At 38.3% G+C, this 14374-nt stretch overlaps 1 pseudogene; it reads left to right on the top strand.

Annotated features, from left to right (window-relative positions):
• Window positions 1-7565: 7565 nt before the first annotated feature.
• Window positions 7566-7664, top strand: LOC130033702 (uncharacterized; annotated as a pseudogene).
• The last annotated feature ends 6710 nt before the right edge of the window (window positions 7665-14374 follow it).

Raw genomic sequence — 14374 nt, 5'->3', positions numbered from 1 at the left:
AGACAATGTAAGTAAATACTATTAATAAACCATCTTGTTCGTCAATAGCAGACTCGCTATTAAATTTGGGGGTTTTCAAACGTTATATAGTAGTTAGCACCCTTAATCTCTATTTTACTCAAGAATCAGTTATATGTTTTCTTTTCTTTTCTTCCTTTTTTGTGAGGAGGGGAGTGCACCTAGATGTGCTCCGGGCTCACTTCTGATTTTCCATCCAGAATTACTTCTGGCAGGCTCAGGGTTCTGGGGATTTAACTCAGATTAGCTGCATACAATGTAAACACCCTCTACACACTGCACTAGCTCTTTTCCCCATATGTTTCTTTTTTTAATAACTTTTCAAAAAAATTTTAATAGTTAAGCACCATAATGTACAGTTGTAGATTTACAAATCTTTGTGCTTGGGTTTCGGTCATACAATGATCAAATACCCATCCCTCCACCAGTACCCATTTTCCACCACCATGGATAATATCCCCCCAACACCCCCACCCTGCCTCTTTGGCAGGGCATTCCCTTTTGTTCTCTCTCTTCTTTTGGATGTTGTGGTCTGCAAAAGAGGCATTGAGTGGCAAACATGTTCAGTCCATAGTCTACTGTCAACATGCATCTCCCCTCCTGGGAGGATCCTCCAAACACCTTTCATTTGGTGCTCCTTTCTCTACCTGAACTGCCCTTTCCCCTAGAATACCTGGCTGGCCTCTAAGCTATGGAGTAATCCTCCTGGTGTTGATCTCAGCTATTCTTGGGTATTAATCTCATATTTTGTTACTTTATATCCCCCAGATGAATGCAATCTTTCTATGTCTATCCCTCTGTTTGTGACTCATTTTGCTTAGCATGATACTTTCCATATTGTACCACTTTTATGTAAATTTCATGACTTCATTTTTTCTAAGAGCTACATAGTACTCCATTGTGTAGATGTACCAAAGTTTCTTTAACCAGTCATCTCTTCTTGGGCACTCAGGTTTCTTCCAGTTTCTGGCAATTGTAAAGAGTGCTGCAATGAACAAATAAGTGCAGATGTCACTTCGACTACACATTTATACCTCTCTGGGATATATTCCCAGGAGTGGTGTCGCTGGGTCAAATTGGACCTCAATTTCTAATTTTTTGAGAAACGTCCATACTGTTTTCCAAAAGGGCTGAACTAGTCGGCATTCCCACCAACTGTGAAGGAGTGTCCCTATCTCGCCACATCCGCGCCAGCATCGGTTGCTTTTGTTCTTTTGAATGTGGTCCAGTCTTTGAGGTGTGAGATGGTATCTCATTGTGGTTTTGATCTGCATCTCCCTGATGATTAATGATGTAGAATATATTCTCTTGTGCTTTTTTGCCATTCGGATTTCTTCTTTGAGAAAGTTTCTGTTCATTTCATTGCCCCATTTTTTGATGGGGTTGGATGTTGTCTTCTTGTCGAGTTCAACCAGTATTTTGTATATCATTGATATGAACCCCTTGTCAGATGTGTACTCGGTGAATATCCTTTCCCATTCTGTAGACTGTCTTTGTATTTTGGTCACTGTTTCTTTGGAGGTCCAGAAGATTCTTAGTTTAAGAATATATATTTTTTGAGTACTATAGCCCTCTTTGCTATTGTTAGATATTTCTCTTGTTTTATTTTTACTTTATGTTCCAATCTTAATGGTACCACCATGTACTCAGTCAACCTAGCTATACCCTAAGGTCTCTTCCACTTTCTCCTTCACAAGTTTCTGCTTTCTGACAAAAGGGAGGACCTCGAATGCTGACATCAATCTAATACCCAGGGCCGCAGGAGATAGTGTAGTGCTTATGGAACTTGCCTCACATGCACTCAATTTGACTCCCAGCACCACCTGATTGCCAGAGTATCAAAGGCTGTATAGCATAGGAGGACCACAACCACCATGACCACGTTTTCTGAGAATTGTCTTTGGGGCCCCCACACCTCCTGAGCATTGCTATAGAGACTCTTCCAGCAACTGAAAAATATGTAATGCCCCAGAAACATGTACTTGTCTTAAATAGGGACCCTTACTTGAGGTGAGTTTCACAAGGAAATATTGTATGAAAACATAAATCAAAGAAGCAGGGGAGAAAGGGTATATCATGTGAGAAGAGATCATATATTTGGTGAAATGTGTTAAGATTCAGATGCCCTAGTCTTCCCACCAGGGATATTCCTTCAAAAATGCCCCCATTATACTGGAAGGGTGCTAGAACATTACATGACTGAAACTCAATTATGAGCAACTTTGTAACTGTGTATCTCTTGGTGATTCTAATTTTTAAAGTAATTTTTAAATGCACACATCAAAGTTTCCTTTTTACCACTAAATGGGAAAGATACTCTCTAATACTTATCCTCACCAAAATCTCAACAAAGTGTGACACTTGCCAGGAAATGTCCTCCCTTGCATTTTTCTCATGATACTTATTAGTACTTCACTCTTCTGTTTCTTCCCTCTTCTCATGCCAAATCTTTAGTCTCCCTTGCATGCTCGTCAAACATTATAAACATTATCCATTCAAAACTGATGCTCTTTTCCACTTCCTCCTCTTGATTTCTTGTCCATGAACTGATTCTAAAACATAACATAGCTGCAATTACTTATTCATGTTATTGACAGTCAAGGATGTATCTTAGGGTATAGCATTCTTCAAGCTATTGGCACACAGGTGAGTAACATGTTTTTTCCTACAGAGAACACAAAAATAGATATGCTGGGTTTTAATGTTCTATCAGTGGTCTGAGGTACAAATGAAGCATATATATTTTTAATGTTTTATCCAATATCTGTGAGATAGACTATTACAAATCTATTCATAATTTGCTTCCAGTCATACAACGATCCAACATCCATCCCTCCACTATTGTACATTTCCCACCACCAATGTTCCTGGTTCCGTAAAAGCATCCCCCAACACCCTACCCACACCCCATGCTTGTCTCTATGGCAGGCTCTTTAATTGTTTCTCTCTGTCTCCTTATTATTTTGTGCATCATGGGTCTCGTGTTTGTTCATCATGTTTGTTCAAGGAATTTAGTGTTTTTATCAGGAAGCTAAGGCTGGAGTAGCTTTGAGGTATGGAAATGACTGCTGAGGCTTCCATAAGTACAGGGCAGTGGGGATGGGATTCCCATTGTGACCCAGAGAAAGCCTGGAGATTTCAGTCACAAAACCCGCATATCTGAATTTTCAGCTGTTATATTTCAGTGAGAGCCATCCTGAGAATTTGGAAACCAGACGAGGGCATGGTGGCGATTTTGGATTGTGGGAGCAAGTGGCTGCACTAGGTTCTGGTTGGGTGGGCACCCAACTAACCTGCCTCCCTCGATTTACCCTAGTGTGTTCATCCTTTTGCAGGTCCAAGGTTAACTGTGGCTTTTGATCTCTTTCAAGATTTGTTTATGGGTCTCTGAAACAAGACCAATCCATTAGCTTGTATAACTGAGCCAGGGGTGGTTTGTGAACATGGCTCCCACATATCTTTTGGGAGTTTAATTTCTCGGGAAACGTAGTACTGAGGTTTTGGGATCCAGCCAGAGGCACAGTGGCCATTTGAGGTTATCAGGAATCATGAAGACACCATCAGACTGTTGATGCACTCACCTGAGGGTACAGGTTGACTTCCTGGAGGCAATGCACCACCAGACTAACAAAGATTCATTGAATTAATGAGCGAATAATCAACATTTTCAAAATGTGTCACTTTATTGCATTTTAGAAAGGTAACTTCTAACAAGTAAATAATCTTCAGGGTATAATCAAGATCTACGATTTATTCTTAATGTATTTAATAAAAGCGACACATTTTGGAAATTTGTACAAAGAAATTATTTTATATTATCTGTCTTCATAATTTACTTGTAAATTACTAAGATATCACTGTTTATTCCACTGTTCTTAGCATAGAAATTTACAGACAAAAAGTGCTAAGTAAAAGTTCATTTTGGCACTTCTGTTCAAGGTGGTACTGGAAGTACTTGCAATAGAAATAAGGTAAGAAAAAGATATTAAGGATTTTTCATGTACGAAAGGTAGAAATAAGCTCTCACTATTCACAGCAGATATCATACTCTATTTAAAGAATACTAAAACCTCTACCAAAAAAGTTCCTAGAAACAATAGACTTTCATAGTAAAATTGCAGGCTATAAAACCAATACCCAAAAGTCTATGGCTTTTTTATATGCAAATAATGAGAGAGAAGAAAGTGACATGATAAAACAATTCCATTCACAATCGTGCCTCAGAAAAATCAAGAACCTTGGAATCTGCTAACCTAAGGAGGTAAAGGACCTATACAACAGGAAATAACAAAGGACACGAGGAAATGGAAACATATCTCCTGCTTATGGAATGGGAGAATTAACATTGTCAAAATGGCAATACTCCCCAAAGCATTGTACAAATTCAATGTGATCCCTATAAAGATACCCATAACATTCTTCATAGAAATTGATCAAGCACTCCTGAAATTCGAATGGAACAACAAACGCCCACGAATAGCTAAAGCAAATCTTGGGGAAAAAACGATGGGGCATCACCTTCCCCAACCTCAAACTCTACTATGAAGTGATAATAATGAGAACAGCATGGTACTGGAACAAAGGCAGAGCCGGAGACCATTGGAAAAGGATTGAATATACTGACACACACCCTCAAATATATAATCATCTAATCTTTGATAAGGGAGCAAGAAATGTGAAGTGGAGCAAGAGAGTCCTCTTCAACAAACGGTGCAGAAAAAAACTGGACAGCTACATGGAAAAAAAATGGCTCAGACCTCTACCTAAGACCATGCACAAAAGTCAGATAAAAATGCGTCAAAGTCCTCAAAATCAGACCAGAATCCCTCATGTACATTGAATACAAGGTCGGCATATCCCTCCACGACATTGAAGTTAAAGGTATCTTCAAAGATAACACGCCACTTGCCAAGCAACTGGAAACAGAGATAAACAAAGGGGACTATTTTAAATTAAGCAGCTTCTGTACCTCAAAAGAAACAGTGACCAGAAACACAGACTCTGCCATGCAGGCATGATACTCGCAGAAGCCTACCAGGTTCTCTGGGAGTGAGAACTGAACAATAAGAGTTGTTATCTTATCAACAATATCCAGTCTCTGGATCTTGGCCATTGATGGGATGACATGGCTCCAGGGGCAGTTCGTGGTTGTAACATTTAGCTACTAGAAGATGGTGGATCTTGATGGAGGGGGTCCATTCTTGATCTGAGCAGCTTTGGAGATCTCATCCCCTGTTCCCATACACCTGGGTTCTGTTGGAGTATATGGAGCTTAGGTTTATCAAATTGCACCCATCACAGTGCTCCCGAGATACTCCCATTACTTTGTCTGTCTGTAACCACTTCTATGCTCTCTTCCCCAACCAATTTGTAAGGTCTCCTCCTTCTTAGACACTGAAGCTATACTGTAAGTTAATATTGCCTTCCTCCGTCTCCTTGTGTGTTTTGAACAGTTTACCTTAATGCAATGTCCTTTTGTATTGGTACAGGAAGACAATTACTTAATATGCTTTGTAACTTAGGAATTGATTGGCTTTGAATATTATTCACTCCTGGGCATCTGCCTTCTCAACTTAAGCCTCAGTTGCCCTCACTTCCTAGTACCCCAAGGGCAGGGTCCCGACGTGGGACTGGATGGAACAAGGGCAAGCCGGTAAGTTATGTGCTACCCTGGCATCGCGATGGGCCAGGCCAAGGTGCCACGATTCTTAACTATAAGTTAAGAGATGGATCATAGGCAAATGATGTCATGATCCAAAAGTAACGACGACATTAGGGGCCCTGCTGCTAGGAATAGGAAAGATATCTGGCCTGAGCACTGCAGTCTGAGATTGAAATGGCCCTAGAAGAGCAATTCTATAAGCTCAATGCATTTCTTACTGTGTTCATACAAAATGATTAATATTATATATGCTTATATGTTGGTTGGACAAGGAGAGGAGAAACACCTCCTAGAAGCTGTTTTCCTGTGTGTCCTGACTAGCTTGGATGAGACTGTTTCTCCCCTTCAAACTGCCTTCAGTAAATGATTTCAGTATAATGAGACAGTTTGCCTTTTCTCTCAGAAACCTAGCTGGTCTTAGATCTGCAGATCTCAGGTGCTAGTCAGGACTGATCTTTGGGATATAGATTCCCAGCTCTAGCCAGGCTGTTCTTTGGGATGCAAATCAAGGTGCTTACAGCTTGTGAAAGTGCTTGTGAAAGGTTTCAGTTTGGCTTTGTATCTTCTTTCTAGAGGCCAGTATTACTGGCCTGCTGATGTAAGGAAACAATGTGGATGTAAAGAAACAACATATGGATTGCTGCCTCAATGTTCTTTCTGTAACTCCTTTTATGAATTCACTGTAATGCGCCTTTTAGAGGTTCTATGATCTATATAAGGGGAACTTCCGGGCTCACAGTGCGTGCACGTGCTTGAGGATTCCTGAGGCCTCCATGTCATACATCTCTTCCATGTAATAACCTGCTGCTAGGAACAACCAGCCTGGCCCCCATTTCCTTCCATCTCCTGACCATCGCCATTGACCTTCGTGGAGTGGGGAAACGGCCAGACCACCGGCCTTTTATTTTTTGTGTGTTTACACAGGTTCTGCTTCCAATTCCTTCATGCATGAGGCTCCTTCAAGCTTGGGGAGAGTGGTCTTAAGCGTACCTATAGCTGGTAGCAGAGTTCATCAGCTACCGGGGCTCTAATCAGGAGGTGAGGGAAACTAACCCCGACCCTTCCAAGGTGCCCAGGTGAGGAAAGCCAGGTGCGGGGTCAGGACACTGTAATTTTAGACATATTTGGAATTAATTTTAGATCGAAAAGTACACATCATTCAAACTACTTATGTGCTTAGTAATAAATTACTATACACTTGTTCAATCACCTCAGAGACCCCACTCTGCTCAGAGAACTAGATTTTTAATTACAGGTCTGTTTTGTCTGTGTGTCATGACTGAGAATCACTATCAGTAGATATGAAACTCACTATACACAAAGATGCACACAGGCTACTTTGAGTCATCTGTGTTGCTACTATGTGTTGGCCATTAAACTTCACTGAGACCCTTTTTTCTGTCCTTTACAGGAGCCTCATGAGTCTCACCTTCCTTTCAAGTTGAACTTGTAATAAGGTGGAATGAAATCATCAATATGCTCCTCACCTCTTCATTCAGGAGAAAAATCCGACTTACATTCAAGGTGGTCAAATTGCAGACAACACCATCCACCTTTTCCTGGAGATGTACAAGGGACTGAGGTGAGAACAGCAAAAGGCTCTAGTTTAATGGTCTTAATGAAGGTTTCAGGGAAGGGCATTAAACAAGACTCATATACTATCTTCCAAAAGAATTATTTTGTAAAACTGATGCCTTGGGTATGGAAAAAGATAATATGGTAAAAACCATATTTTTCTTTCTGGGACATTAAAGTTCTAAATCTATCTATTCAAGCTGCTTTGAAATACATACCTTGCTTATGAATCACTGTCTGCCATAGGAGTGAGTAAGGACAACCCTCAAATTAATAAGTAGAGAAAAATATGGAAAAATTAACTCATACTATATTTGATGACATATATACTAAAATTGAAATGATACATAGATTAGCATTGTCCTTGCACAAAGATGACATGCAAACTTGTAAAGTGTTCCATATTGTTGTTGCAAGAAGAATTAACAGGGCTACTTTAAGCTAAGACAATCCGCACAAGTACAAAAATTCTACATAAAGATAGCACAAATCCCCATCACAACAATCTCTCTCAATGTCAATGGACTAAATGTGCCAATTCAGAGGCACAGAATGGGAAGATGAATTATAAAACTGAACCCAACATTCTGCTGCCTGAAGAAACACTTCTGAACAATCAAAGCAACCATGGGCTCAAATTCAAAGGCTGGAAAACAATTCTTCAAGAAAGAAAAGAACACCTCCACAAAGCTGGAGTGGCCATACTAGTATCAGACCACATGGACTTCAGGCTATAGGTTATAAGAGACAGTGAAGGTCATTTCTTCATGATCATGGGATCTGTACATCAGAAAAAACTCACCCTCCTCAATGTAGATTCTCCTCATGACAGACCAGCAAAATACTTAAAAACAACTTCTAATTGACTTAAAGAAAAACATTGATAGCAACACAATACTAGTTGGAGATTTCAACACTACTTTGTCACTTCTCAATAGATCAAACAGACTAAAGCTCAGCAAGGAAATATTTTCTTTAAGGGAAGTAATGAACAACTGTTGGCTTAGAGAAGAAATCAAAGAGGAAATAAAAAGTTTCCAGAAACAAATGAGAATGAGTACACGAGCTACCAGAACTTGTGGGACACAGCAAAAGCAGTGTTAATAGGAAAGAGTATAGCTCTGCCAGAATTCATCAGGAAGAAAGAGAGGATCTACATGAATTAATTAGAGCTCAAGATTTTGGAAAATGACCAACAAAAGTAGTCCAAACTAGGCTGGAGGAAGGAAATAATAAAACTTGTACCAGACGTCAATGAGCTAGAATCCCAAAATACAATCCAAAAGACCAATAAGAGCAAAAGCTGGTTCTTTGAGAAAATAAATAAGATCAATAAACCACGAGAAGCCTCTCAAATTAACAAAGAGAAAGAATTCTAATAAATCAAATCAGAAATGCAAATGGGCATATCCTAATAGAAACTACAGAAATCCATAGGATCATCAGAGATTATATTGAGAAACTTTGCAGCAGGAAATGAGAGAATCTTGAATAAATTAATAAATTTTTGGATTCCAATTGCCTCCCAACTTTGAACCAAGAAGATTTGGAATACTTGAACCTATCACTACCAAGGAAATTGAAATGATGGTCAAAAGTATCCCCCCCAAACAGAATCCCTGGCCCAGATGGATTCAATAGTGAAATATTTCAAACCTTTAAAGAGGAAATGCTGCCAACATTTTTCAAGATTTTCCAGGAAATTGAAGAATCAGAAATACTCCCAAATAGTTTCTATGAGGCAAAGATCACCCTAATACTCAAAACAGACAGAGACACCACAAAAATTGAAAATTACAGACCTATTTCCTTGATGAATACAGATACACAGATTCTCAAGAAAATACCAGCAAAGAGAATCCAGTAATTCAACAAAAGATCACACACTATGACCAAGTAGGTTTATCTTGGGGATGCAAGGATGGCTTAACATTCTCTAGTCAATCAACAGAATACACCATCTCAATAAAATAAAGATAGTCATATGATTATATCAATATATGTAGATAAAGCATTTGATGACATCCAGCACCTCTTCATGATGAAAAACTCTCAACAAAATGGGAGTTGAAAGTACTTTCCTCAATCTAGTCAAAGCAAATTACCACAAACCCAAAGCAAGCGTTATTCTCAATGGGGAAAAACTAAAGGCTTGGAGCAGAAATCAATGAGCTAGAATCCCAGAATACAATCAGGCACAAAACAAGTTACCCACTCTCACCACTCCTATTCAACATAGTACTTGAAGTACTTGCCATATGATTTCGGTAAAAAAAAAAAAAGATATCAAGGGCATCCAGATAAAAAAGGAAGAACTCAAGCTTTTACTATTTGGAGACGACATGATACTATACTTAGCAAATCCCAAAGAATCTACAAAAAAGCACCTGGGAACAATAGATTTGTTTAGTAAAGTAGCATATTACAAAAGTAATATCCGGTACTCCATGGCTTTCCCATATATTAATAATGAAAGAGAAAAAAGAGATAGAGAAAAACAATCCCATTCACAATAATACCTCAGAAAATCTAGTATATTAGAATCAACTAAAAAGGTTAAGGAACTATACCAAAAAAAAAAAACTACAAAACACTACTTCACGAAAAAAGAGAGTATATGAGGAAATGGAATCACATCCCATGCTCACAGATTGAGAGATTCAGTACTGTCAAAATGGCAATACACCCCAAAGCTCTAGAAAGATTTAATGCACATTCTATAAGGATACCCATGATATTTTTCAAAGAAATTGATTAAACACTCTTGAAACTCATACACAACCTTCTCTCCCATGAAGAGCTAAAGCAATCTTTGGTAAAAAGAAGAAGGGAACACCTTCCCCAACTTCAAACCCTACTACAAAGTTGTAGTAATCAAAATATCATGACATTCATATAAAGACAGGCCTCAGAACAATGGAATATAGTCAAATATCCTGACGCTGGCCCTCAGATTATTATTACCGAATCTTTCATAACGGCTCAAGAAATATGAAGTTGAGCTAGGAACTCTCTTCAGCAACTGGTGCTGGGAAAACTGGACAGCAACATGCAAAAAAAATGAACTCAGATCTCTTTATAGTGCCAGGCACAAAGTCAGATCAAATGTATTAAAGACCTCAATATCATACCTGAATTCTTAAGATATATGGAGAAAAATGTGGGAAGATCCCTTCATGACATTCAAGCTAATGGAAACTTCTAGAATGAAACACCACTGACCAAGGAAGAGGAAGTGAAGATAAACAAATGAGACTACATTAAACTAAGAAGTTTCTGCAACTTAGAAAAAATGGTGCCCATGATAAAAAGAGAGCCCACGTAATGGGGAAAAATTATTTATGCAATACCCATACAATTAACCTCAAAATTCTGATTCCTGTATCATTAAGAACACTAAGTAGTTCCTGTGAATTTTATTCTTCCTCAAATATATTTACTCTAAAATATTTTAGATTTCCTTTTAAACCACAGGTAAAAAGGTAAAATTATAAGTCTTTTTAAAAATAAAAAATAACCACTATACATAGCCAGGTGCGACCCAAAAAACCAAAAAAGCAAGCAAGCCAGGAAGCAAGCAAGAAAGAAATTAAAAATTAAAAAATAATGCTGTTTGCAATGCTAAGTATCAATCCCAGATCATCATACAATGGAAGGCAAATGCTCTATCACTGAGTTATATCCCTGTTCTGAAACATTTAAAAAGGTCTTATTTGATGTGTCATTGCATTTTATTTTTTAAAAAATGCTCTTCTTAGTATACCTTGTCGCCACTGTACCGCCTACTTCTTGACCTTTGCTTCTCTTGTATATTTTACCTCTAAGCCTCAGTTGTCACCTTATCCTTCCTATAGCCATGCTTTCCTTTGCCAAACTTTCCAAGATCATGTCTGGCTTGCTTTAACTTGGCATAAAATGGAAACCTTATTTTCTGTATCTTCTCACGCTAGAGGTGATGATGTTTTCGACCCAGGAGAACTCTTTTCTGGGGAGATTTCTGGCTGTTTCTACTTGACTTCAAAATATCTAAAGGCAAGTCATCATCTTTTTTTGTGTGTGTTTTTGGGTCACACGTGGTGATGCACAGGGTTTACTCCTGGTTCTGCACTCAGGAATTACACCTCACGGTGCTTGGGGGGGAACATACAGGATGCTGGCAATCTAACCTGGGTAGGCCGTGTGCAAGGTAAATGCCCTACATGCTGTATAGCTCCAGCTCCCCCCCCCCCGCATCCCCATAATTCATCATCTTGAGGGCCTCAGATTTTTACCTTCCATTTAGAAACTTCATCTTTACATTTACACAGTAAATTGAAACCATAAAACCATTGGATGACATGTTATAAGGGTAGCAGCCATGAGCAAACATTGATAACCCGTATGTTGGCATGAATGAATTCTGTCTCAGAGGCTTCACTTCTGAGGATACCTGTCACTACCTCCTTTCTGTTACATGTCCGAGGATCAGAATCTACATCAGGCCATCAGTAGAAATTGTCCACCCGAAAGCTAGCCTTCCACTGGGATCAGAATCCTTGATCCATCTAACTTGAAATTTTTCATTCATGACTTGTTGACCTTGTTTCAGGCTGAGGCATCCAGTGCATAAACTCAGCTTTCCCGTTGTTTCCACAGAAAATCCAAATACCTAAGAATGATATCATATCTGACGCCACTGTTAAAGATTTTATTGGAATCCCACGGTACGATACTATCATTAATGTTATAATATTACTGTTCTCCATAGTCCGGATCTCCCCAAAGAAATCTCTACCCTCCTCCCTCCAAGTGCAGACTCCAGTTTATCATGCTCCTGAACGTACTTCTAATAGTTTCACTCAGGTTCTCCCGTAAAGTGCACAAGTTAAGTTCATACCACTCCAAGTTCTTATTCCTAAACTACCAGAGTGGGCTTGGTCCTCAAGCTTGTGTTCTCCCTTGAAGAAATACCGTGCTTCCTTTCTCTATGTCTCTCTTTGCTTGCTTTGTTAAACAAGTGTTCTCCTTGAACATATATTCCATTCCACCCTACACCTGTTTCACAAGTTTCTAAGTGTTTTTCAGTAAAATCTATTTTGCTTCCCTAAACTAAAAATTTTAAAACACCAGAGCATTGTTAAAACCAATGTTTGTATCTTTTAAACCACAAATTTTGAAAATGAACGGTGGTAAAGCAATGGAATACTACTCAGTTGTATGAAGTGAAATCTTCTTATTATTTGTATAAAAATGGATAACATGAGGATATTATGTTTAGTGACATAAACCAGGCAGAGAAAGATAGGTATCCAACAAGTTCATGCATATGTGGCATATGGAGAAATCTAATTAATAGAATAAAATGAGACAGACAAACGTCTAAAACATTATTTATATTCTATGATGTATATTTCAATTAATAATGGTTTCTCATACACATAATTCCAACATGACACTCCTCATTCTCTCAAATAATAAACCCTCCCTATCCCCCCAAAACCCCAGAATCCCTCACTCCCAATCCCCTGACTCAATTGTGTGGATCAGTTCTCCCCTTACATTGCTCTTGAACCTTTGTTGCTACCTTGCTGTTTGTCTTTAAAATCCACATATGAGAAAAATCTCTCTGTATCTGTTCCTTTCCTTAAGGCTAACTTTACATGCATGATATCCTCTAGTTTCATCCAATGTTGAAAATTGCATAATTCTGATCTTTCCAAGCAATAAAAACAAACTTTAGAACTATGAGACTATTTAGTTTCCAAATGGAAAGGTGTAATCAAAGTGGAAAAACTGAACAACGGTGAATGACAGAGTAGGCCTTTCAGTAGTGAGTGTAATATGATACATGTACTTTGACTCTGCATAATCCGAAAATTTATGAAATTCTATAATATAATTCTATAAAGTAATTTTAAATAATCAAAAATTATTTGAATAATTTTCATTTATCTATGATTTTGACGTATCTTTTGTGTCAAACTATCAAAAATAAAAATAATGTGAGATACAGACATGGTGTATCACTATACTTTTAAACAAGAGAAGTGTTAAAATTTCTGTGCCTTGATGAACTGTCATATAAATTGACTGCAAAATCAAATTAATGTACTCAAGGAAAAATAGAAGTCAACCAATTTAATCTTAATTTAATCTTTTACCTTCACTCAGGTTCCCATCTGCTGATGTCTGGCAGACAAAACAATTTTTATTTTATTTTATTTTTTAAAATTTTTATTAGTGAAACACCATGAGGTACAGTTCTACATTTACAAATTTTTGTTCTTGGGTTTCGATTATACATTGATCAAATGCCCATTCCTCCACCAGTCCCCATTTTCCACCACCATGGATTCCAGTATTCCTCCCACACTGATCCCCCCATTCCCACCCTGCTACTGTGGCAGGCATTCCCTTTTGTTCTCTCTCTCCTTTTGGGTGTTGTGGTCTACAAAAGAGGCATTGAGTTGCAATTATGTTCCGTCCATAGTCACAATTCTTATTTTCAAAGGAGTTCTTGGCAGAGATTTGGCATTCTTTGCTAGCAACCAACTCCTTTTCTTCTGCTTTTTTTTCTAGAAATACATACTTATACTCAGACTGACTAGTCATGGCACCAAATTGACAAATGTACCTGTTTTTACTTCAGTTCTGTTTCCTAATTATCACATATTATTAGCAGTGGATAGAAAATAACTAGCCCAAATTTCTTCGGGGAAAGGGAAATGTTTATGCTTTTCTTAGTTTGGAAAATCCCTGTCACTATTATAGTGACATTCATCTAAATTTGTAAACAAAATGATTAAGAAGAGGTAAACCATGACTGCCACTTCAAGGAAGAACGGGCTTTCAGCAAATATCCTTGGTTTCAGAAGTATGGCTCTGGCTTGGATGGGGGACAAACATGAGGGCTGTGAGCTACCAGCAGTTAACACATGCTCTGGGGCTATGTGGTGACACTGCTGAGAAATGTCGAGAGCCCTGATTAGGTAGGGTTGTGGGGGAGAATGGAATGATGACAAGAAAATAGAGCAACAGGACAAGATGATAGATTCCTTTGTATAAAAGTTTTCATCTCTAATGTATTAATCTGTGAAAGAGAACCAACTTTTTATCATTCTTCCTGGCAAAATATTATCC

This window comes from Sorex fumeus, unplaced genomic scaffold, assembly GCF_029834395.1.
Source record: "Sorex fumeus unplaced genomic scaffold, SorFum_2.1 ptg000054l, whole genome shotgun sequence".
NCBI classification, from domain to species: Eukaryota; Metazoa; Chordata; class Mammalia; order Eulipotyphla; family Soricidae; genus Sorex; species Sorex fumeus.
The sequence above is the reverse complement of the archived record's forward strand: the minus strand, read 5'-3'. Positions and strand labels throughout refer to the sequence as shown.